At 43.2% G+C, this 24797-nt stretch overlaps 2 pseudogenes across 2 annotated transcripts in view; one reads left to right on the forward strand and one right to left on the reverse strand.

The window, feature by feature from the left end:
* LOC144768050 (epidermal differentiation-specific protein pseudogene) overlaps positions 1 to 24797 on the reverse strand; it is a 254302-nt pseudogene that overhangs the window by 8127 nt on the left and 221378 nt on the right. The gene's annotated exons all lie outside the window — the stretch shown is intronic.
* LOC144766608 (epidermal differentiation-specific protein pseudogene) lies at positions 1766 to 24066 on the forward strand (annotated as a pseudogene). The gene is made up of 4 exons (XR_013597857.1): positions 1766 to 1788; positions 5422 to 5485; positions 15146 to 15188; positions 22344 to 24066. The product of XR_013597857.1 is annotated as an epidermal differentiation-specific protein pseudogene (transcript).

Below are 24797 nucleotides of genomic sequence, written 5' to 3' on the forward strand. Positions count from 1 at the left end.
TCAGTGGCAGAAAGGCAGGATAACTCTCTGATGATTTAGAAAAGTTCCTTGCTGTGGTTGGAGCAGACTTCAATGCGGTCTGTTAAGGCACATCTTTTAGTGTCCTCCAAGCATTAAGGTATTTGTTGAGGGCCGACTTGAAGGTTCTTTGCTGATGTGCCATCATTTTTCTAGGAATTTGCAGTACTGTTTCATGGTCAGGGAGTGATGAGGTGTAGCATCCACAGTTTTGGTTCCTGCCACTGGAGGCCAGGATTCTTGCCACTGCTTTCCCACTTCATTAAACTGTATGAACCGGGTCAAACTACGTCAGTTTAGACTGTCAGTTGCCACCTCTTCCACAGAAGAGGTTTAAGCCGAGACCAATATAAAATGCTATATAACACTAGACTGCCACATTTCTTTACATGTCCCTCTTGAGAATGGCTGTGTTGCTTTTGACAGAGTCTGGGTAGGACACAAACCAGCATTCCCTCTTGCTTGGATGTGGGACAAAAATGGTATTGATCACATCGGTGCAGCACTGGTATCCCATATCACATGCTGAGTTTCTCTTTGCATTGGACCTTACCTGCAAAAAGGAGCATCGCAGGTTCCCCCAGTAGAGATGTCAGTGCAACCACCGGGTGTCAGAGCTGTGATATAATATGAAGCCTTCATCCCTTCTGATGCAGTGGTGACTGCTACTCCCTTATCTGACCATAGACCCCCAGATTCACTGGCAAAGGGAACAGGTCTGGCATTAAGCTTCAAATTTATGCAAACACGGGCATGCACAAAGGAACTCAGGCTGTAGGTGCTTAATCTTTGTGCAACCTGTGTATTTCTGTGCTTGCTATATCTACCTGTATGTGGTGGTGTCAATGTTATTTCTATAACTCTTACTGCCTGGAAGGAGCCTTTTGGTGAACTCAACGACTGAAGGAAATAAAGGCAGATGGTTGTAAATCTTTTTTCTGTGGTCTATTTCAGCAGGAGGTTAGTGGCCAATACTATTTCATTTCAATTCAATAAATAAATGAGTCCCTTGACTCTGTAAGGGTAAGACACATATATTTTAACTAGAATAGGTGAAGGATGTAGAAGAAGGTGAGAAGCTGTTATGAGATGAAACACCTAAATGCACTTAGAGACTCATGCCACCCTACAAAGGTTATGACTCTGTGTGCACAAAGTGTCACCAGCGGTGTACAGTGACTATATGCAGGCAAAGTGTCCGATGAATGGTGCTGGAAAGTTGCCCATCATACAAACCATGTGATCTTCTAACTTAAAGATTTAATCTTTTATTTAACTTCCAATTTAGGTACAAGTATAAATGTATAAACTTGCATAGCACTTTCACCCTGTGGTGGGGTGAACCTATCACCTATTTGATATAATACTTGCAACAATCGCTGACTGAGGTCAGGATCTCAATCTGTACAGATAGTCATGAAAGGGCTCTTACACGTCACCAGTTCCTGCTGATCCGCGTCTGTCTAAACCGAGCCACTTCTGTGTCACATCATCTCAGCACATTGGACAGGGTTGGTTTATTCACACTTGTGACTTTGAGAATGTATTCTGTGTGCCTGAAGAGATGTGCTTATATTTGCATTATTAGACATTTCAATGAATGCTTAGAAACTGATTCGATTAGAGAGGTGCTTAAAACTCAACTGGGGGCTGTTTGCATATGGAAAATAGTGACCCAGAGGCCTGGGAGGGGCAGAAGCCAGGCCTTATATAGTGGGTGTCTGGTAGGCAAGTGCAAGGAGAGACTGAAGAGGGGACATCCATCTGCTGGTGAGTACTGTGCATGGATGGTAGCACTCCTATTTGTGAACTAACATAGTCTCAGAGAGGGAGTAGGTAGAATAGGTGCTACTCCTATTGTCATTGTGTCAGTGATGCCCTGTCACTCTGCCTATACTGGGGCATAAAGCGATACAAAAGGGAATGATGGACGGAGCGTTTGAGCAAATCAAACACTCACCCCCAGTCTTCCCTGGACCGCAAACAAGCATCCTGGGACCGGTTTCGGATTCATAATCCTCATCAGCCAGGCTATCTTGAATCCAGTGGCCAAGTGAACAAGGGACTCACGTCTGAGCATACCCTGCCAACTTAGGGCGAACAAAGCGATACAAAAGGAATGATGGACGGAGCGTTTGAGCAAATCAAACACTCACCCCCAGTCAACTGATCTGGGTTTAATCCATCATCATTCTTTAGTTCACTCAGCCACCCCAGTTCAGACATGGCCATATGCAAATCAGTCTGACCCTGTGCCTCATGGGAACAGTCCAGCCCGAACTGCCAAGCCATGTCTTCCCTGGACCGGAAACAAGCATCCTGGGACCGGTTTCGGATTCATAATCCTCATCAGCCAGGCTATCTTAAATCCAGTGTACTGGGGCATAAACAAATCAGACACATCACATAAATGCATCTCACACACATACTCATAAGCCTAACTCGCAGGACTGCTGACATACATAACACTCATGCAGATACACATGCAAATACAGATCTGTAAAACCCACACAGACATGTCACATCTAAACTGAATTACACAGATACAAGAGTGCGCTCACACTTGTATACACACCCACACATACACACAAGCACAGTTATTGGGCGAATGTTTAAACCCTCGTTTTTACTCCTGTCAGGTTGGCACAAAATGATATGTAGCATCTGGCAATGCATTTACTAATGAGTGAGTGTCTGCACAATTGTGTATATTCTACGGTAAAACCCCTGAGCAATGATGGAAATGGCCAAACCCATACATTGCTTGTCTTAAGATCTTGTGAACACCACAAGCTGGTCAGTTTGTGGACATTCACAAATTACACCCATTCTCATCCTGGAAGTGGTCAGAGAATTCATCCAGCAAAGGGTTTGGAGTAAATTCGTATCCATGGTTGGAAAGACAATGGAATGCAACCAAACCCATGTGAGGGGCATAGGGAAAGGGATCTATCCAAGGAGAAAATGTTAACAAGCATTGGCAAAGCCAATAGATCTGGATTTAAAGTGCTAGCAGCTGCAAACTAGGCCTGGGTGGTAAATTACGTTCCGTTTGCGGAAATTACCTAAATTCCGCAAATTCAGATAATTTTGCGTTCCGTGGAGAATGCGAAATTCCCCATAATTCTGTGTTCCGCGACTTCGAGAAATTTTTTGCTTCTTCACGTGCACAAAATGCGTGTTCGCAAGATATTTTCCCCGAGCATGCAAACACCGATTGCGAACCGTAAAAAAGCATTGCTAAGAAGCAATTCTGCATGCTCGCGGAGATTTTATACCATTTTGCGGAGATTTGCGTAATGCAATTACGCAAATTCCGCCCACCCCTACTGCAAACAGCATTTGGCATGCCAGTGTTTGCATGTGTTAGTGCATTAAAGCCAGGTAGTCATTAAGCCGCAGATACTACGATATTTACTTTGTTGTGCACCTTGACATTAGTGCATGTTGTGATACACTTTCTCAAACTAACAACCACTTCATGATACAAAGTAATATACTGAACAACACAACACACTGTGACCTTTAAACACAAACAGCCACATGCATCATTGTAGGAATTTGCAATTTCTAAATTGGGAAAATTAAGGAATCGCAATTTAGGAATTGCAAATTCCTATGCATTAAGAATTTGCAAAAGTTTTTGCGATTTCTTAATTTTCCTTATTTGCGATTCCTTAATTGCGAATCGCAAATAAGGAATCGCTTTACATTGATTCCTATGGGCCTAGAGGCCCATAGGAATCAATGGGAAGGCATTCTCATTTTGCGAATTCGGAATAAGGAATCGCAAAATGAGAATGCAATTTCAAGGGTGCAGGGGGGGGGTCCAAAGGACCCCCCCCTGCACCCCTGAAATGTCACCTAAATACATTTTACTCACACACATGGCCCAAGTGCATGTGTGTGTGTAAAATATAAGTTTCAAAAATGCATTTTTTTGCATTTTTGAAACTTTTCGCAAATTACCATGAAGGTTTACTTCATGGTAATTTTCCCCTTCCAAATTGCGAATTCGCAAATTAAAAAAAATCATGCATAGCATTTAAGAAATCGCAAAATTTGCGATTTCTTAAATGCTATCGCAATTTCAGAAATCGCAAAAAATTGCGATTTCTTAAATTGCGAAAAATGAAAAAAAATGATGCATCCCAAAAAAGGTTTTTCCATTAGCAAACGGCAGAATTTTGCGATTCGCACCGTTCGCGAATGCAAAACTGCTTGATGCATGTGGCCCTTAGTGGCATCCTCACGCATGACACAACAGCTATACTAACATACAATGCAAAACCAATATATGATGTTAATAATGATAATGATGATGCTGCTGATGGATAAAAAGTTGGGACAACAGAAGAAGTGACAGAGGGGCCAGGGACCTCCACATCTCAGGTGTGGTGAAGGTAGAGAGAAGGACAGAACAATGCCTATGGGGCAACAAGTGACTGGGAGGGTGGGAGCTTTAACTGTGTGTGTGTGTGCATACAAGTGAACATGGAAGTCGGTGCATGTCCACTTTTGTGACACTGACTGGTCACACCAGGTGGGCGGATGTGCAGTTTTGTGACATTGAAGGGTCAAACTAGTGTCAATAGAGGTGTGTATGTGTGTGTGTTTGTGATTGACTACAGGTGATTGTAAAGACTGTGACTTAGTGTGGAAAAGTGAGGGTGCGAGAAGTGTGAGCGTATTTTAAGTGTTAGTGTGTATTGCAATGCTGAGAGTGCATATGTGGGAATTGGGTGAATGTTTGATTTGTGGCTTCTCTTTATGAATAGTGAGGTGTGCATAAGTAACTGAATATGGCACTGAGTGTGTAAGTAAGTTAATAGTTGAGTGTGCACTGAGCGAGTGACTGTGGGATGCAGAATGCCTTCGTGAAGGTGTAAGCAAACCCTTCAGCGGGTGAGGTAGTGAGTGACTCAGTGAGTGAGATAGTTAGTATCAGTGAATTAAGGTCATGGTATCCAAGTCTGCACCTGTGAAAGTGAGTCAGTTGGTCATGTTTGGACACAATAGAAGCTCTGAATCAACCTTTTACCTTTCTGGGCAAAAACGTTGCTGTAGCCCATCAAAATGATGCTACAGTGTGAAATGGATTAAGTGAAGAGCTGATGGTTAGCAGTGGGAATTCAAGCATGTTCTCCTTAGTGGCAGTGGCATTGCAAGGATCTTACAGGTTGCAATGCAATGAACAATCTCGGTGCCCCAATCTCTGAGTGTTGTATTGCAGCCATTAATTGGGGGTGCGTTGACTTGGGACCTAGTGCCACCGCAGCTGCTGCACCTCTCCGTGTACATCTCTGCCTAGAGGTGGGTGTGTGGTGAAGATTGACAAATTAGTCGAGCAGGATTCACACAGACTAAAGGCGTGCTGACCTTTTGCATTATGTTGTGTTATAGGAGAGACAGACAAGCAGGAAAAGCAGATTCCCACTTCAGACAGAGAAAGAGAGCTACACTGAAGGTAACTTTATTTTACACATGCTCCTTTTCAAGACTTAATGCCTGTTTTTTAGTGCTAGTCCATTAAATAAACAAATTGACAAATGTAATGATTTTCATGTTTCCTTTGCAACACCAGTGCATGAATTGTTTTTGCTAGAAGACAGAAATAACAATAAGTATTAAAATAACACTTTTCATACATTTAACAAGGAACACCTATTACCTCCTCTTCCTCATCCAAATCCTTATTTGCCCCTTGTTCACCCATTCCTGAAGCTTATTACACTTCCCATAACTCCAAGGGAGCTCAAGCCCCTCTCATTCTGCTGCACATCCAGTTTCTTTTTTGTGTCATTCCAATAACTTTCACTGGGGATGCTGGAGCCCCCTTTTCCTGTAGACAGAGTGAGGTAGAACTCTTTAAAGGTATTGAACTTTTTTTATCAGCTGTAGCTGGCTATTTGTGTGCCTCTTCACTCTGACAGTGGTCGTGTGGCAGTGAAAGATTCTCCGTTCCATTTCATTTCTATCAGATGTTACTGTATATGTAGTGCCTACTACCCCGGACGAGGCATTAAAGCACTTTTTGGCGCGTAACATGATACTCCAGAACCCAAAAGGATTAGTATGCTGCAGGGGTCCATTTCTCTGCCCATAATAAGTGGTGCACTGGCCCACTTGCTCTATATGTCAATAATTGTGTGGTGCCCCTGCCTTTGTCCAATAGCCTCACTCAATGCACCAGTCTGCTCTTGTATTAGCCACAGGCGGTAGCCCCCCTTATTCTATTAGCCGTGGGCAGCAAGGGTTTGAGCTGGAGCGTAGACCCGCTGGGGCAGATTTACAAGTCCCGTACGCCACTTTTGCACCGCCATTGCGTCACTTCTGTGACACAGCGGCAGCGTAAAAAGCCAGAGCCATGCTGTGGGGTATTAACAATGTGACGCATCTAGGGAGATGCGTCACATTGTAAAGCCCTGCACCACATGAAAAATGCATCAGGTTTCATGTGGGCGTTCTGATGGAGGGGGGGGGGCGTTCCGGAGCAGGAACCCCTCGGAAAAGTGGCACTCAGACACTTTTCCGACCCCGCTTCGTCAAAACCTTGCGCTTGCTTGAAGCAGGAGTAAGGCTTGAGGCACCATGTTAGACATAGGCAGGGCTGGCACAGTGCTGGAGTTGCGTCGCTCCCACGACTCAACTCCAGCACTGCGCCAACGTTACGGCGGCAGATGCAACACACATCTGTATTTCTTTGCGCCATGATGCTGCGCATTTAAAATGCTGCACATCCGTGGAGGTGCAACGATTGAGATGCGTGCCGCAGGTTTCCTGGCGCAACACTGCTGATTTGCAGGTATGCGGCAGGAAATGTAAATCTGCCCCGCTGTCTTTAACCTTAGGCAGCTGTTCTTGCCTACTCCCATTCTTGGACTCAAGGTATACAGGCTGGGAGTGGCTTTTGATTTATAGGAGGTGGCTGTCTGGGTCACAGTTTACATTTTATGTTTTGTTGCATAAATTTAATTTGATCTTATGTTGACTTCCTTGGAGCTCCCTTTAAAATAAAAAAGATTGGAGTTTCTTGAAAGGGGTACATGGCCCTTGTGGGCATGTTAATGCTCGCCTATGGTATAGGACCTCAGCATTATATAAAGAGGATTGGATTTCGGATGCTTTTTTTCTTTGCTTGAGTACATCGGCCGGCAGTGTATCTTCATGGAGTTGTACATAGACAATGTAGGTCCCCTTTGTTTTGCGAGAAGAAGTTGCAAATCATGTCAGGTCACTGACAGCTGTGACCACCATCGGACAATTCCTCTCCTGCGCCTGCATCCCCTCCTTTTTCATAGTGGTGATTTTTTCTCAGTTTCTCTCCGTACTCTCTCTACTTGGGTGTCTTCTTAGTATGATGACAAAGAGACTGGTTTTGCCATAACTAAGGGAAAATATATGCAGAAGGAGCATTTGAAACCAATCATTCCTTATCTTTCCTTAAAATTTCAATTGCCTGTTGAAGAGTACCAACCTAGAACTAATAGCGATTGGTTTTTGTCAGTTGCAGAAACATCTCCTCCCAAATGCTCTGATTATTCCAGCAGTAATGAATCATTTCAGTAGGGAATGGAAAGATCCTGAAACGGTCTTGATACCAAAGTTTATGGAGAGCCTACATCCTTTGGGCAAGAAGAAAAAAGAGCTCCCACAGAATTTAACTGTGGATCCTCTCTAGGCAAGCCTCCCAGAGAAACCTTCCCTGTTTTCAGAGGATGTGATGTTTCCAGTCCCAGTTGAGAAGATTGGGGAGCCTGCCCTTAAAATATCTCATTCAGGTCTTGTAATGCCTTTCGATATTCATACAGTCTATGCCTCCCACTCACTTGCTAAAGACTTCCAGGCTCTATCCTCCAACATTCAGAAATTGAGGAATACTCTTAACTGATGGGGAGGATGAAGATTCAAGCCAAGTATCTCTCAGACCTGATGTTTGACATCTTAAGAACCTTGGCATTGCATCAGCAGTGACAGTAGCCGTGGGGCACCATCTATATCTCAGATATCTCAGAAGCTGGAAATGGGTGCCATCCAGAAGAATTGTCTCTTACGGATGTCTTATTCAGGCAACAGGCTGTTTGAGGAGGAACTTGTGGAGGTGTTGTGGAAATCACAGAAGCGCACTCAGCCTTTTCACTACACACAGACGTCTGCTCAGTGTGACAGGAAAAGGTATGGCAAATGTAACCAGCTCAAGCCCTTTGTACTGAGTATAAGCTTTCCAAAAAGGCTACCCTCTGGCATACAATCTTAAAAATCAAAATGTATACAAATATAGAGTTGGCAAAGCAAAATACTCTCTCTCCTAAGAAAGCAAGGACTAGCAAGAGTCATTTTAGTGTATATATTCTATCCACACTAGGGTAATCTGTGAAGTTATGTATATCAAAATACCTGCCAGCAGGCTTTAGCACAGAGTGATAATATTCCATCCTCAAAAGCTTATTGTCTTCAGTCATGGTTTTAAAAATAAATGAGTCAGGTGTATTGGTTGTGTCATAAAGTGTCATCATAAACAGATCAAACCTATGAAATCTGGCATGAAATTCCCCATTAACTGATGAAGGCTTTACCCTTTAACATTGGTTCTACACCATACCAACATCGGCCTTTCTCAAGTGCACATAAACTAGCAACCATCATGCATACATATATACAACCATAAATATGTAGACTAATACAGCATGGAAAACAACAGGGTCTAACAAGAAACATCACAGTGAAACTCCCCAGGGTTTGTCAGAGTTGGTGGCTAAAACCAAAACCATTGCCTACTATTGTGATCTGCGAGATAAAATGTACCAACATTCTTATTTATAGCCTGTACCACTATGCTTTAAAAACCAACTTTTAAATGCTTATTGATTTTAACACATGCTTTTCACAAAAAGTAGACCAACTGCCTATGTTACAAAGTTTCCTAATAAGCAAACAAGAGCTATGGCATTGGACATAACAGTTCCAGTGCACCAAACAGGTATACAGCCTTTCACTGTAGCCAACTCAGGCCTACAGTTTTCAGCGTAAAACTTTCCACAAGAAAGGTATACAAAAGTAGAGTTGCCTAAGCATCTCTCCTTAAACTGCCTACCAATGATTCTCACTGAGGAACGTTCTACAACCATGGTTTGTCACACTGTATGACGAACACCAAATCATTGTCTGCAACAGTAATCTATGAAATTCCATGCACAAAATACCCACATGTAGGCTTTAAAGTAGAATAGTAACAATACACACTTAAATGCCTATCCAAGTTAAAATATGCTTTTCTCAATAAATGTCAGGCCTAGTGCCTTTACCATACTGTTTCGTAAGAAACAGATCAGGCCAATAGCCATGATCACTGGCTTGCACCATAATCAACTCCGTCCTGCGGTATTGGCTAATACATTTGACAGAAGCCAACAATTGCAATACAAGCAAGCTTTTTAATGGGAGCCACCCTGTCCTGTACTCGGGAGAAACTGACATGTCAGTGGAGTCTAAGCTCCTCTCAATGTATGACTCTGAAAGTCCTTTTTTGTGTTAATCCCATAAAGTCAGGCGACAGATGCACTGTCAAGTCAGACTTGAAAATCCATGTCGATGAGTGTATATCTGGGCTCTCAAAACTGAAATCTATGACTGTGCTTCTCACACCTGTACTGCCACTGGAGAAAGCAAACAGTGTAAATTGTCTAGTTATCTAAGACACTTTAATGGCATTACAATGTCATAGATGTGTTCCTGGCAGGCAGGAGGATAAATACTATGTTTTTCTGGAAGCACACAACTTCTATCAAATCAACACATGTACTCTCAGCTACCAAGATGTGAGTGGAGCCAAAGCCCCTCTTTTGGCGGTGCTTCTCAGGTTCTTTTTTCAGGTTGATCACTTAATGTCTGACAAACTTGTGCTGTCAAGCTAGACATAAAATGGTTTCATCTGGTATCTGGGGACCACCTGAAATGTCCTGTAGAGGAAACATAATGAAATAAAAGGGCTACCTCTGCAGTCGCAAAAGTATACTGAAGGGAAAACATGAATTACAAAGAACAGTAGCTATATTCACAGTTTCAGAGAAAGCACACAGCTTCATCCAATCAAATCATGTACTCCTGTCTCCCAAGATGTGGGCAGAGACAAAACCCTTCTCTCCTGGTGGATCTCACACAATTGTCTGGTGCTCATGAAAAGTAGAATTGCACAGCCGGGTTCACTTTCCTTGGTGCTCAATTTTACCATGTGTATGGAAAAGAATTGGTGAATAGTGTGCCTGGAAATCTACTACTAATTCAGTTTTCTATTACCAATTTTTCTGGAGTCCAAATAGCAGTACATCTGTACCTGTTCTTATGAGTACATTTACTGCTGCAGATTTACTAATTCTGATGAATTGAGACAAAGCCTTGATGCATGTTGTATGTCTGTGATTGGCATGGAGAGTAAAATGGAAACGTTGCATTATAAGGAAACCTTCAATTTTGTGGCTGCATTATACACAGACTCTGTGTAAGCATACACACTTTCACTGACACATGCACACAGGTAAAGATCCACATGCACAAGTTCAAGTTCAAGTTTGGGCATTTGTATAGCGCGCTACTCACCCTGAGGGTCTCAAGGCGCTGGGGGGAGGGGATCATTAGGGAAGGGGAACATTATTTGTCGAATAGCCAGGTTTTAAGTTCTTTTCTGAAGGAGGTGTGGTTCTGAGTAAGGCGGAGGTGGGTGGGGAGTGAGTTCCAAGTCTTGGCAGCCAGGAAGGAGAAGGATCTGCCACCTATGGTGGATTTTCGGATGCGCGGGACTGCGGCGAGGGCTTGGTTGGACGATCTTAGTTGGCGGGTGGGTTTGTAGAAGGACAGTCGAGTGTTGAGGCATTCGGGTCCTAGATTGTAGAGGGCTTTGTGTGCGTGGGTGAGAAGGCGGAAAGTAATTCTTTTGTTGACGGGAAGCCAGTGGAGGTCTTTTAGATGTCCGGTGATGTGATCTTGGCGAGGGATGTCTAATATGAGTCTCGCTGACGCGTTTTGAATGTGCTGGAGTTTTTTCTGTATTTTTGTTGCGATTCCGGCGTATAGTGTGTTACCATAGTCCAGTCGACTCGTGACCAGTGCGTGGGTGACAGTCTTTCTTGTTTCGAGGGGGATCCAGCGGAAGATCTTTTTGAGAATGCGAAGTACGTTGAAGCAGGAGGACGAGACTGCGTTGACTTGTCTGGACATCGAGAAGGAGGAGTCTAGGATGAAGCCAAGGTTACGTGCATGGTCTGTGGGTGTGGGTGCTGTGCCCAGAGCGGAAGGCCACCAAGAGTTGTCCCAAGCTGAGGGGGACGATCCTAGGATGAGCACCTCCGTTTTGTCTGAGTTGAGTTTTAGGCGGCTATGTTTCATCCATTCGGCTACTTCTTTCATGCCTTCGTGAAGATTGGTTTTGGTGGTGTTGGGGTCTTTGGTGAGGGAAAGGATTAACTGGGTGTCGTCGGCGTAAGAGATGATGTTGAGGTCGTGTTGACGCGCGATGGAGGCGAGAGGGCTCATGTAGACGTTGAAGAGGGTGGGACTGAGTGAGGAACCCTGAGGTACGCCGCAGATGACATCGGTGGCCTCTGAGTGGAATGGGGGAAGTCGGACTCTTTGAGTTCTCCCAGCGAGGAATGAGATGATCCAGTCCAAGGCTTTTCCTTGTATACCGATGTTGCTGAGGCGATGTATAAGGGTGCTGTGGCAGACTGTGTCGAAAGCGGCGGATAGGTCGAGTAGGATGAGGGCCACTGTTTCTCCGTTGTCCAGGAGTGTTCGGATGTCGTCGGTCGCTGCAATGAGGGCCGTTTCGGTGCTGTGTTTGGCTCGAAACCCGGATTGAGATGGATCAAGGGAGTTGTTGGATTCAAGGAAGGCGGCGAGCTGGCTGTTGACGGCTTTCTCGATGACTTTGGCCGGGAATGGGAGGAGGGATATGGGTCGGTAGTTTTTAAGTTCACGGGGGTCTGCTGTGGGTTTTTTCAGAAGGGCGCTGAATTCGGCGTGTTTCCAGCTTTCTGGAAAGGTGGCATAGTTGAACGAGCAGTTGATGACATCACGGAGATGGAGTGCGATGATGGAGTCAGCTTTGTTGAAGATGTGGTGGGGGCAGGGGTCGGTAGGCGAGCCAGAGTGGATTGAGTTCATGAGGTGAATGGTGTCTTCAATGGTGATTGGGTTCCAGGCATTGATGTTGTTAGTTGGCGGATTGGGATCTGAGGGGGCTGGGGAGGGTTGATCGGTGAGAGTATTCTCGAAGCTGTTGTGGATGTTGGCAATTTTGTTGTAGAAGAAGGAGGATAACGAATCGTAGAGATCTTGGGAAGGAGTGATGTCGTTAGATGCTGCGGTGGGGTTGGTGAATTCTTTGACGATGTTGAAGAGTTCCTTGCTGTTATGGGTGTTGTTGTCGAGACGATCCTTGATTGCTGATTTCTTGGCGGATCGAATCAGTTGGTGGTGTTTGCGGGTGGCTGTCTTGAGGGAGGCCATGTTGTCGGAGGTTGGGTTTTTTCTCCATATCTTCTCCAGGGTGCGGCATAGCTTCTTGGATTTTTTAAGTTCGTCATTGAACCAGGGGGCCTTTTTGCTGGATGATTTCATCTGGTGCTTTTTCAGGGGTGCTAATTCGTCAGCACTGTGGGTGATCCATTGCCTGAGGTTGGTGGCCGCTTGGTTTGGGTCCATTGAGAGGGTGGGAGGGTTTTGGTTGAGTGATGTGAGGAGTTGGTCAGAGGTGATTTTGTTCCAGTTTCTCCGAGGAATAGGTTGTGGGTGGTTGTGGGTCAGGGTGGTTTTGTAGCTGAAGTGAACACAACTGTGATCCGTCCAGTGGAAAGTTGTAGTGCGATCGAAGGAGATGTGCTTGCTGGAGGTGAAGATAGGGTCGAGCGTGTGTCCGGCTGCATGGGTGGGGGTGTCAACAAGTTGTTTCAGTCCGAGGTTGGTCATGTTGTCCAGAAGGGTGGTGGTGTTGCTGTCATGTTTGTTTTCAAGGTGGTAGTTGAGGTCTCCTAAAAGAATGTAGTTCTCAGAGGCGAGGGCATGTGGGCTGACGAAATCCGCGATGTCATCGCTGAATTGAGTACGGGTGCCTGGAGGCCTATAGATGAGGGTGCCTCTAAGTGTGGTCCTGGGGTCGGTGTGGATCTGAAAGTGGAGGTGTTCGGCGGATGCAAGATTGTCGTCGGAACTGGTTGTGAATTTGATGGTGTTCTTGTGAATGATGGCGATGCCTCCTCCTGCACTACACAGAAAAAAACCAGACACATACAGCAAACCGGGTAACAAATTCCCAGGCAACACAGGGCATAACAGGATTCAAACTTTGGGGGTGGAAGGCTAACACTTGAACTAGGGGTTTCTCAATAGACCCATGTTCAGAATCCTTCTGAGACCCAGTCAAAATTACTCATGGAGCTTCTATCCTGGTTCAATGTTGAATCTACATTTTTGGAAAAATAGTGAATTCTCACTCCCATATGGCAACTTACAGCAGTCTCAATGGAATAGTTATTTTAGCAAAGAAGTTTGGCAAAGTCAGAAACCTGACAGTGGAAGATATTTACCCTAGAGTAAAGATCTGCAATCTTCTTTATTTTGTGATCATGACATTGGAGGGTCACATGCACTCAAAATCAAAAAAGCAAAACAAATGAATGTGTAATGTAACTGCTGCTCATTTAAAGTCCTTTGTGTCAAGTTTGCAGTGTATATGTAAAAAGAAAATCAAAATACTGCGGATGAGATGTGGAGGAAAGTAGAACAAGGGATAAAAAGACATCTGCATTCACAAATCTCCTAATTTTTGGGAGAACGATGAACAAAACAAGCATAAACTTTAGCCATCCTTGTATTAATATGTCGGTAGGAGAAATCAAGGAATGCAGACATATCTTCAATCCTACAGTTGTAGTCCGGAATATATAGCATAGAATATCAAATAGCCTCAATATAATAAGAACATAATGAAAATGTAAATAACGAGTATATAATATCAAGTGGCTGCAATATCATGACCAAAATATCAAAGCCCAAAATATTGAGAAGATAAGGGTATATAGCTAAGTTTAGATTTACTATTCACAACTCCAAATCTATATCCCTTGAATATATAAATATCGAGAACTAAAATATCGATGTTTTAGTCCTAGATATCTTGGTCACACATTCTATACTTGATTTTCTGGATCTGCACCCATGTTTACCATGCAGCAAAGTGGGTGGTTCAGATCCCACTTTGATAAACAAGTGTTATTTCCAGGCTGTACTCCAGACAAGACTTTTTGTAGAATGATATCTAACAGCAGCGTTGTTCCCATCCTGGGGCAACTTCAACAGATGCACAAAGAGGTGTACCATTTCTGGACCTCAATGTCATCTGCCAAGCTAAAGCATTAACCAGGGAAAGACAACTGGGTAGGCTTAACATTGAGACTTCCTTACCTTTTACCAGTCTTCAGTTGCACCCTTCACACCTGCAATCCACCAATTGGCAGTACTCAGAAGGCAAATCAGCAGCAGCATCTTGCTAACAAAAAAGTCTTATGGAATATATAAAGGACCACTGTCTCCACACCCCTCACTTCACTGTCCGGGTCTTCCCAATCCAGCTGAGGGAATATAAGCTATATACTTCGACTGTCTGGGAGCACAGTTGTCACCTTCTATTTGTGCAAGGACATGTCAGGGGTATTTAGAAGGATACCACTGATATCCACTACTTTAGTTGTCAGGAACAAACTTTGTAACTAAACACAGGAGAAGAATGATGCCTTTTCCAAACTCTCCCCTAGCCACTCATCCGCCAGGTCATTATGACACCGTGGCAGGTAAGTACCAAGGGGGGAAAGGGGAGTGGGAGAGAGAAGAGACTGCCCTGTTATCTTCTTGGAATTCTCTGCCTTGTCTTCGTCTTTTTCTTCTTTAGGCTGCAATAGGCAATTTCACTTTTCACTTATTTTTAATCAGCAACTTTAACCTTTATTTTTAATACATCATTTTAACCTTTTTAATCATGTCTTACCAGAAAATTACCTTGGGCTTGCCTCTCTTTTGTTATTGTGCTGAAATATTTTATTTTAATAATATACGTTCTTCTCTTCTTATTTTTCAGGTTCTGACTGGTTTCAGCATCTACTTGCAAGGAAGTGGACAAAGTAAGTATTTATTCACTAGATATGTTTACTTAGACTTTTTGTATCTCTGTACCACTTACTTGTGATGTATAAGATCTATTCTTTCTTCAGTACTTAAACTTGTAGAAATGAATTCTTTCTCAAGTGGTTCTTAAGGCAAACTAACTCCTGTTGCTAAATACTACGTAGTGACCCTCAGCCTTAAGTACGTCTCTTGTACAACAATATTACCAGTCCAAAGGGTAAGCTTATAATGCGCTACACCTATTGCTACTTCATAGATGAAGCGCAAAGGAATTCCTCGTAATACCTCTGTCCCGAATCTGCCAAAACTAAACTTAATGGCCTGAGGATAGGTTTTTTATAGAAATAACGTGCTCCATTTCAACGAGTACAAAAATAACCAAACGCTGCTGCTCAAGAAGTTGCTTTCGCTATCAAACAACGGTGATTGCAGTTTCTAGTACACACATTCATGACAAGCTCAAAGACACATGCACGTAGGAGGAAACTCAGGAAACACTAATGTTGTGAGCATGCGCTATTAGCCTGTCAGAGAGATTTGCAGGAACACTAACCTGCGGTTACTCGACTTTGGAGCCCGACGGAGATGAAACGACGACTCCCCAAGACGCCACCTAACTTCCAAAGTAGGTCCGAACCGGGTGATTCTCTCAGTGACGTGCACCACAGAACATTACCACGCGCTTCACCTGAGATTCGAAATCAAGGGGGCAGAATAACTAGAACGCTAAACGGCGGGTGTGCTGGCGGTCATCTTAGATGACCAGCGTCTCCAGCACACTCGCCAACTTCAAGCAGGACAGGCCTTCAGCACATTAGAACCTGGAAAGGGGCAATAATAGTGGCTACAACAGGGCCACGAGGAGGAAACCTCCCGTGAGCCCTGACACTAGTTCACTCATACAAAAAATGCATGGGCTACATTAGTGTCACACACCAACAAGCTGGGTGTTAGTGCAAGTACTTCTAATGTTTTTGTTGAATCTGTGTCTTCACACTCATATTTCCTCTCCCTAAGAAAACAATCACTGGGGGGAAGATGGATGAGAATACAGGATAGAATGAAACCAAGGCAAAAGAGGGAACATATTGGTGACTAGTTAGGTTAAGAAGTTAGTGAAAGAGTTGAAGTTGAGAGAGATTCAAAATAATGACAGGAGAAGAAAAAGAGGGACAGAAGAGAAGGGAATGTTGGGTGAAGAAATAGAGTTGATGTGAAAAGACCTCTGTGAGATGTGAGATTGCATGCGGAACACTTGCAACATAGAGGGCCCAATTCACAAAGGAAAACTTAGACCTGAAGTCTACATTTAGGCCTGAATTAAAAGGACCATATTCACAAAGGTCAACTTAAACTTAGGATTGCCTCCGTGAATGGACCCTTGTACTTCAAGTCAAATCTTAGACTTCAGGGCTAAACTTAAACTTCAGGTCTAAGTTTACCTTTTTGAATTGGGCCCATAGTCTCTTTCTGATTTTAGAGTGCCATTGTGGATACTGTGGCTGTAAGGTGAAGGGAGACAGCCATACCACTTGGAAGATACAGGTTCCCAAAACCACCAGTTATCAATCGTCTATGGAGTTCAACCAGGAGTGGCTTAGTTGCGAAAAATTGAAAGGTGCAGCTTCCCTGAAACAATTAATGATTGTCTGTTGAGTCTATAGAGGTGCATCATAGGCATATCCAACAGAAAGTAGTGTCTTTTATGAGGTTTATAAGGGTCCAACCAGGAAGATGCAAAAGCACAACCCCCTAAGAGGAACAGGTTTCTAGACCCACCAGTTAATAAGGGTCCACCAGGTCCAACTAGGAGCAGAGCAGCCCCCTGCAACAGATAATTGAGGGTTATAGACACAATCAGGCACCCAGACAAGGTAGTACGTGGGAAAGTACAATAGGAAAGTATCAATATCCAAGGAGTTTGCTTCCATCTCCCTAGTGAACGGTGGAGATTCTGGAAGTGTGAGTTTGGGAAGATGGGGTGGAAGGCTCCAAAGTGCAGCTTTGGAGCATGGCTACATGGCAGGATTATTCTTACAGGCTGGAAATTAGCACTCTCCCTGGCTGAGAACCCTCAAATCGAAATTACACATACATATTGGCAAAGTGACATAGTTATCGATCACAGTATAAGACCGACATTGGTTTTATGCGCAAATTACTAGAGCATTAAATATGTGGATGGTAAAAAAAACCTGGGCTACCATCTTTGACAATTATCACATGTTTAAAGTAATTTTAGCAATTCAGCAGACTATGGGCCAAGTATACGACCACAATTTAGGGCATGGCCATGTACAAACCTCATTTTGTGAATCAGTCAATTTTATTGATTCGCAAAATCAGGTTTGAGACTTGTTATTAGGAAGGGTAGTGCCAAGGGCATCCCTTCCTAATAACAAATCGCATTTGTGTGGATGGATGTTTTGTGACTGCAATTGCGGTCTCAAAACACTCGCAATATACCACCTACTTCAAGTAGGTGGCAATCCATTTGCAAACGGGAAGGGATCCCTAGGGTACTCCTTCCCCTTTGTGAATGGGTCGAATAAATATTTTTTTGGGGCAGGTAGTGGTCCCAGGTACCACTTACTGCCCTTAAAACATGAAACTGAAAAGTTTCACTTTTCTTTTTTTTTTTAAATATATCCTGTTTTCCTTTAAGGAAAATGAGCTGCTTATAAACAACTATTGCTTTATTTAAAAGCAGTCACAGACATGGTGGTCTGCTGATCCCAGCAAGCCACCATCCCTGGAGTGCCAGCCATTCCTAATGGGGTCACAAATTGCGCATGCCTCAGTCATATTAGTGAGGCATGCAATTTGAAACCCCATTAGGAATCGCAAACAGTGTCTGAGACACTTTTGTACATCCCAATTTGTGAGTCACAAATTGGTGCGTTGTTCATCTGGCCCTAGGTCTATTGGGGTAAATATTAACGTGTGTGGATGAAAACACTGTAAGAACATTCAGTTATACGTGAGCAAACACTCACTTGAAAGCTTGGACACATTATTTGACAGTGCACAGTGGGTCTTCACCCAAAAATCCAAAAGTGGAAGCTATTTTTGGATATAATAAATGTTAATAAAGGAATACTTTCTGCTGTTGCACATCTACATTTGATGATTTGGGTTTAACTGCTGTTAAATTTCAAGAATTTGCTTTTGGAAATTTCCCAGTGATCTTGTCTAATCCTGTCACTTTCTTATACTATTTCTTAAGGGCTCTTTGTAACCTACACTTTTAACAAACCCCAAGCCAACTGGTTTACCTGAAACAACTTTATGTGTGAGGGCTTTACATCATTAGGAAATGCATGTTCTAATGCTCCGGGAGTTAATGCAATGGGCCTGTGGGAAAGTGCTACTACCCTTCTATCAAACATGCTTTCGTGAAGGAGGGTCAATGGTAGACAGTATAGTTGTCCTCTCATACCTTGCCACGACCCACAATTCACTGCTGCTGTTTGTTTGTTTCATCAACAACTCAGCAGCATTCAACAGAGTTGAATGGAACTTCTTATGGCATGAGTTAGTGTTTTGGAAGATGCATCCAAATTGCTACTAGCAATCATGTCCTTTTACCCCAGGACCTGGGTATGAGTTAAGTTCACGAGAGAGTTGGCCACCGCCAAGATTGACACTGACCGTGGTCTGAAACAGAGCTTTGTGCTGGCGCCACTGCTATTCAATCTTTACACCGCAAATGTAGGCCCAGCCTTAGCAGAAGCCAACCTAGTCATACCTAAAATTGGAGACTGGAGACTTCCACTCATACAATATGCTGATGATCTAGTACTGTTCAACCACGGAAAATCTGGTCTGCAAAAAGCCCTCAATGCCCTGAACATATACAATCTCATGAACGAGCTTGGGGCTAATGGGAGCTAAATAAAAGTAGACATTTTCTGGAGATATCCTGAGAAGAGGCTTACCAGTTGGGGCCACTGAGGTTGGACTGTGTTCAACATTATATCTATCTGGAAGCATGACTATGTGAAACTGGCTGACTGACTTTGCAGCTAAACAAAATGAAAAGCAAAGCAATAATGGCAACATATGCCTTGTGCATATTAAACTCAATACTTGACTGCCCCACAACTACTGCCATTCGGAGGATGGTTCCTGCCAAACTTCTCCCCGCCCTCAACTATGCTCAGCAAACATTTCCCGGCATGATGGGCACTGCCGTAGAAAAGATCCAGTGCAAAGTCTACAAGAAGTTATTCCACTTCCCATTTCACACAAGGAGTACCTTGATCAGTTTGGAATTTTGGCTGGTGCAACAAAACCAGGAAAACTAGGCAATTCTTGCTAAATACTATTTTCAGGCAACATCCCCCAACAACACCATGAAGACCATAATAAAAATAATTTTTACATCTTCAAACTAGCCCAGGTCCAGTATTCTGGTGGTAGCTAAAGAATATCTACAACTTGCAGGGGAGGACTGGGACAACAATTTGATTATTTATACTTGCATTAAAACCGCAATAAAAAACCAAATGTACCATTGTTTATTTGAAGTGGACATAGAAGACCTCCCTACCCGGGCTTTTCATGGCGCCACAACTGCACAGCTCAGCCAAGTCCCATCTCCATCAAGCAGTATGAAAGCACATTTTTAAACTTATACTTTTGGCTACATTAGTCCTGCTTCCAATCAGAGAATTGAACCCAACTTGGAAATCCATTGATAATATCAACAGTTGTAGACAATGTAAGTCCAGAAGAGGATCCTTGACACACATAATTCCCTGCAGTCCAGCATTGCAACATCCCCGCTGACTCCTACTGAGACCTACTTACAGCGTGGGATTCCGTTGGCCAAAGAGGTCGTCCCTCTTTTGTGCAGCATGGAGTCAGTGGCAGACAAGGCCAAGTGTGGGAAATTCGTAATGCAAGACCGAAACTTGTTAACCTTTGGAATGCTATGGGGATTTTTCCCCTGTGCTGGAAACCCATGAACCCCATTATTCATGACGAGCTGGGCTCGTCATCAGCGTAGCAGGAGGCTACTGCATGACGAGCCCAGCTCGTCATGAGCGTGGAAGGGGTTAAAGAACATGAATAGTCTACAGCCTTCACAACTTGGGGTTCATCTCCCACTGTTGGTAACATTAAATGGGCTTTGTATTAAAGTAACAAGCATTGACTAACCCTGTCGCTGGGTCTTTACAAACTACAGAACTTTGTATCTGAATAACATAGACCTCACTTTGTACATACAACTAGTACCTAATCTGCTGTGGTCCCCTATCAGCCATCATGACCAGCCTGATCTTGAGATGTCGCCCCCACAAGAATACTTATGAGGCTGGCTGCACTTTGGAAGTCACACTATCCTAGGCACATAACATCTTAACTATAAGGCCCGTTGTTGCAACAAATCTTGATCAATTCTGCTGCCTTTGCCCACAAATTGGAGACCTTTGGTACATTTTGTATGGACCTGTCACCACCTTAATGCCATTTTACCAAACATACATTTTAATGCACTGCACTTTGGCTCTATGGGTTGTGTCACCATGCCCAGTAGGATCTTGAGCCGTACTCTCCTAGGCACGTGTAGCCTCTGTATATTACCCTTCATAAAGCCATCCACACTTTACAAAATGAACTTTAAAAGACACCACACTTTGCATTTATGGGTTGTGTCATCATGCCAGGTATGACCTTGAGTTGTACTCTCGTAGGCACATCAGCACCTTATTTATGAAGGCTCGAAAATTACCCCCCTCCGGGGGGCGTGTTATGTAAAACCCTAATAAAAAAAATTTAAACACCTTCTATATATAACCTGTTATTATGTTTTCTGCACATAAAAAAAACAAATTCCTTCAGGCAGTGTACTTTGGACTTTAGCTTTAGGGGTAGTGTCATTATGCCTAGTAAAATACTGAGCCATCTGTGCCTTTTAAAACACAGACCTTGTGCAGTTCCTGCATATGATTCTTCATTATGTAATCTGCACTTCACATTTAGGCTTGTTATTTTGCACCTTAGCTCTATACTTTAGCTGTACACTACCTGTCAGTACACTTTACACATTAACGTCCAGAGTCCTGTGGAATTTCGTTATTACTACCATTCGCACCATCATGACATGCAACATATACATCATTAGCATGCACTATCAAAATGTAATGATTTTAAGGAAAAAGGGGAAGCTGTTGTGATCAGAATTTTGTAACGCACTGCATTAAAGTTTTGTTTTAATTATATAGGGCCAGATGTAGGTAGCCAAATACCGGTCGGTAACGGCCGATTTCTGCCGTTACCGAACGGTATTTGGCTTTTGACATGTAGGTGCCTCGGAATTTACAGAATCTGTATATTTACCGATTCGGTAAATTTACCACTTCGGTATTTTTCCGAATCGGTAAATATACCGATTCTGTTAATCCATATGTAGGTGGCACAGTTTGCTGTGCCACAGGCCCTTAGGATTTCTTATTTTACCACCCAATCCTATTGGGTGGTAAAATACCGAATTCCAGTGTACATGCACATCTGTGCATGTACACCTATGCCATGTGACACACAGACATGCCCTTAGGGCATATATGTGTGCCACATGGCACACAAGCCTGCAATTGGGGTGCTACAGGGTGTCAAAGTGACACCCTGTTCCCCCTGCCAGGATTCGGTATTTACCGATTCGGTAAATACCGAATCAGTATTTCCCATTGATTCCCATGGGCTTCAAGGCCCATAGGAATCAATGGGAAATACCGATTCGGTATTTACCGAATCAGTAAATACCGAATCTTACAGAATCGGTAATTGTAAAATAAAAATTACCTACATCTGCCTACTTCCAATTTACCTACCCTTAAATACCGAATCGGTATGATTCGGTATATAAGAGTAGGTAAATCGGAATTACCTACATCTGGCCCATAGTGCTGTAAAATATGTTCCCATATGAGAAAGTTATTTTAGGAGTGTTTATTGTCGTGTTCTCTCACACTGTGATATTTGTGTTTTATGTAACTTGTAAGTTAACTAAGTAATCGCACAATAGATTGAACATTGACATCAAAATATACCTTATTTCCTTTTTAAAAAGAGGAGACAGTGCTGTGAGTTTTCACCCAATCACGTATGATGTTTCTCCACTGACCAGCTGTTGTTTTGTATCACAGGGTCAGCTACAGAAAACACAGTGGAAACTTCATAGCTGATCGCCATGAACACCATCACTGTCTATGAAAATGGCCAGTTCAAGGGGCTCAGTAGGACATTTACGGCAGATGTTGTGAATCTGGCATTGGAGAACTTCGGAGACTGCATCTCGTCTGTGAAGGTGGTGGGGCAGCCATGGCTAATGTACGAGCATCCAAACTACCAAGGAGGGTTCATTCTTCTAGAGGAGGGAGAACATCCTTCGCTTGACATGAATGACAAGGCGTCTTCTCTGAGGCTGATCACTGATGACCTGACCAATCCAAAGATCACAGTCTATGAGCATCCCAATGCCGCTGGTAGTCAAACAGTTCTGACTCAAGAGACCAATCTAATGTTTGGAAATATGAATGATAAGATATCCTCCCACAGAGTCCAGAGTGGGGCATGGGTTCTGTACGAGCATCCAAATAGAGGGGGAAGGTATATTGTAGCCAGGGCTGGTGAATACCTGGCAAACTACTGCGATGTTGGTTTAAATGATCAAGTATCCCATGTGTATCCTTTGCGCCGTGGGAAAGCCTCTGTGACCGCCACACTTCTGTGGGGCAAGAAAAAGATAGAGAGTGAAAAGAACATCCAGGCAGATCAGTATTTTTACGTCAACAACACAGACAGTGAGCAGGAGTTCACTGCTGCTTCTTGCAAAGAGTATGAGAAGTATGTATCCCATAGCTTTGAATTCAGCAATGAGTCTTCAATCAGGGTGGGTGCTGAATTTAGCTTGGGAGGAGTGGCCAATATTTCAGCAGAGGCGTCCAACACCTTCTCAGTAAAGAAAGATGAGGTTGAGGCAGTCACCACGAGGAAGAAGGCAGAGTTAAGTGTGCCGATGAAGGTACCACCACGCTCAAAAATAACAGTCAGTTTCATGAGCAAGGAGGTTACCATCTCAGTACCAGTGGAGCTGAAAATTTTCCAGGGGAGTAAGACGGTGACTGAATATGGCACATACCACTGTGAGTCTGGCACAGATATCTACATAGATGTGCAATCTGAAACCATTAATAAATAGTAGTGCCTGCCACACCTTCTTCTTGTTAGGGGCTATACCTCAACATTGATTTGCTATTTGTGCTTTTTTTTTTCAACTGAGAAATCTTTAAAGGATTCTTTTAGGGCTTCCATTTTCACACACCATATTTCACAAAAGATCATTAGCTAGCTGGCAGTCGTCCTGGGACCCAACCAATGCTCAATGCCATAAAATGTGTTTTTCTGGTAGATTAACAATGAACGCTGACCCCTTACAAGAATGTCAACCAATGGCATATATGAACTGGCTCATTGGTTGTCATTGCTACATAGCAGTAAGACTGTATCCTCGAGTCAGAAAGACAAGGCAATACTCTAAACTCTCAGTGGCAGTCACTGGGGTACCGATGTGTGGCTGGTTGTTTTAAACCTTAAGGCTGTGCTGTGATTGGCCAGTGTGCATTTATGATGCACTTCAAGCTGACTGCACACTTGAGGTGCTTTGCGGCAGTGATTTGCCTGTGCCTGCCGCTGTGTGCCATACCTTGCTACTGATGTTTACTGCTGCATCAATGTCTGTCTACTTTCAGCAGAAACTCTGCTAGGACAATAGTTTGGCCATTTTGTGTTATTGCAGCAACAATGGCTGTTTTTTACAGCACATAGCATAATTCTATGCTATACACACATATATATATATATATATATATATATATATATATATATATATATATATATATATATATAGAAGCACGTAAACTCCCTCCCGTCCTGGAAAAGAGGATGAAAGCACTCCAGGTTAAGACAAGGTTGTTTATTTCTCACACGGCAACGAAGAAAACAGACGCGTTTCGGACAAAAGTCCTTCCTCAGTGTCGCCGGCATTTAGTCAATGACGCTCATTTAAAGCAACTCATAAAAACAAAAGGTGGACTGTAAATATGTGCACCATCGAGTTTAACGTAATTTCAGTGTTTCAAACCGTGATCAAAAAATGGGTTAACTATGGCAGCCATATTGGACTATGCAAAATCAACGAAGATATATATACTGAGACAAATTAATGTATATCTTGATACTCTCAGGACAATATTGCCATATGCATCGTTATCAAATTTACATAAAGAATATATTAGCATAGTACATACTAATTACCATTGCCAGAGACTTTCATGTATGTTGCCGTGGATCGGCGTTGCACTGGCATTGTAACCCAAAAGAAATAGTTCTCGTGGCCCCTCTTGCCACAGCAGCTTCCAAAAATATGGGAGATTCAAACAATCTAGCCGTGGATCGGCATGGCTCCGGTAACATATACAATGTTATCCGGAGACTAACATATGCAGTAACACATTCAATGATGTTCATAAATCGACAATGGAATGATCATACAAGTGCTTAGAATAAATGCCACATTTAGACTATGCGAATAACAATCT

Source organism: Lissotriton helveticus, chromosome 7, assembly GCF_964261635.1.
Source record: "Lissotriton helveticus chromosome 7, aLisHel1.1, whole genome shotgun sequence".
Classification (NCBI taxonomy): domain Eukaryota; kingdom Metazoa; phylum Chordata; class Amphibia; order Caudata; family Salamandridae; genus Lissotriton; species Lissotriton helveticus.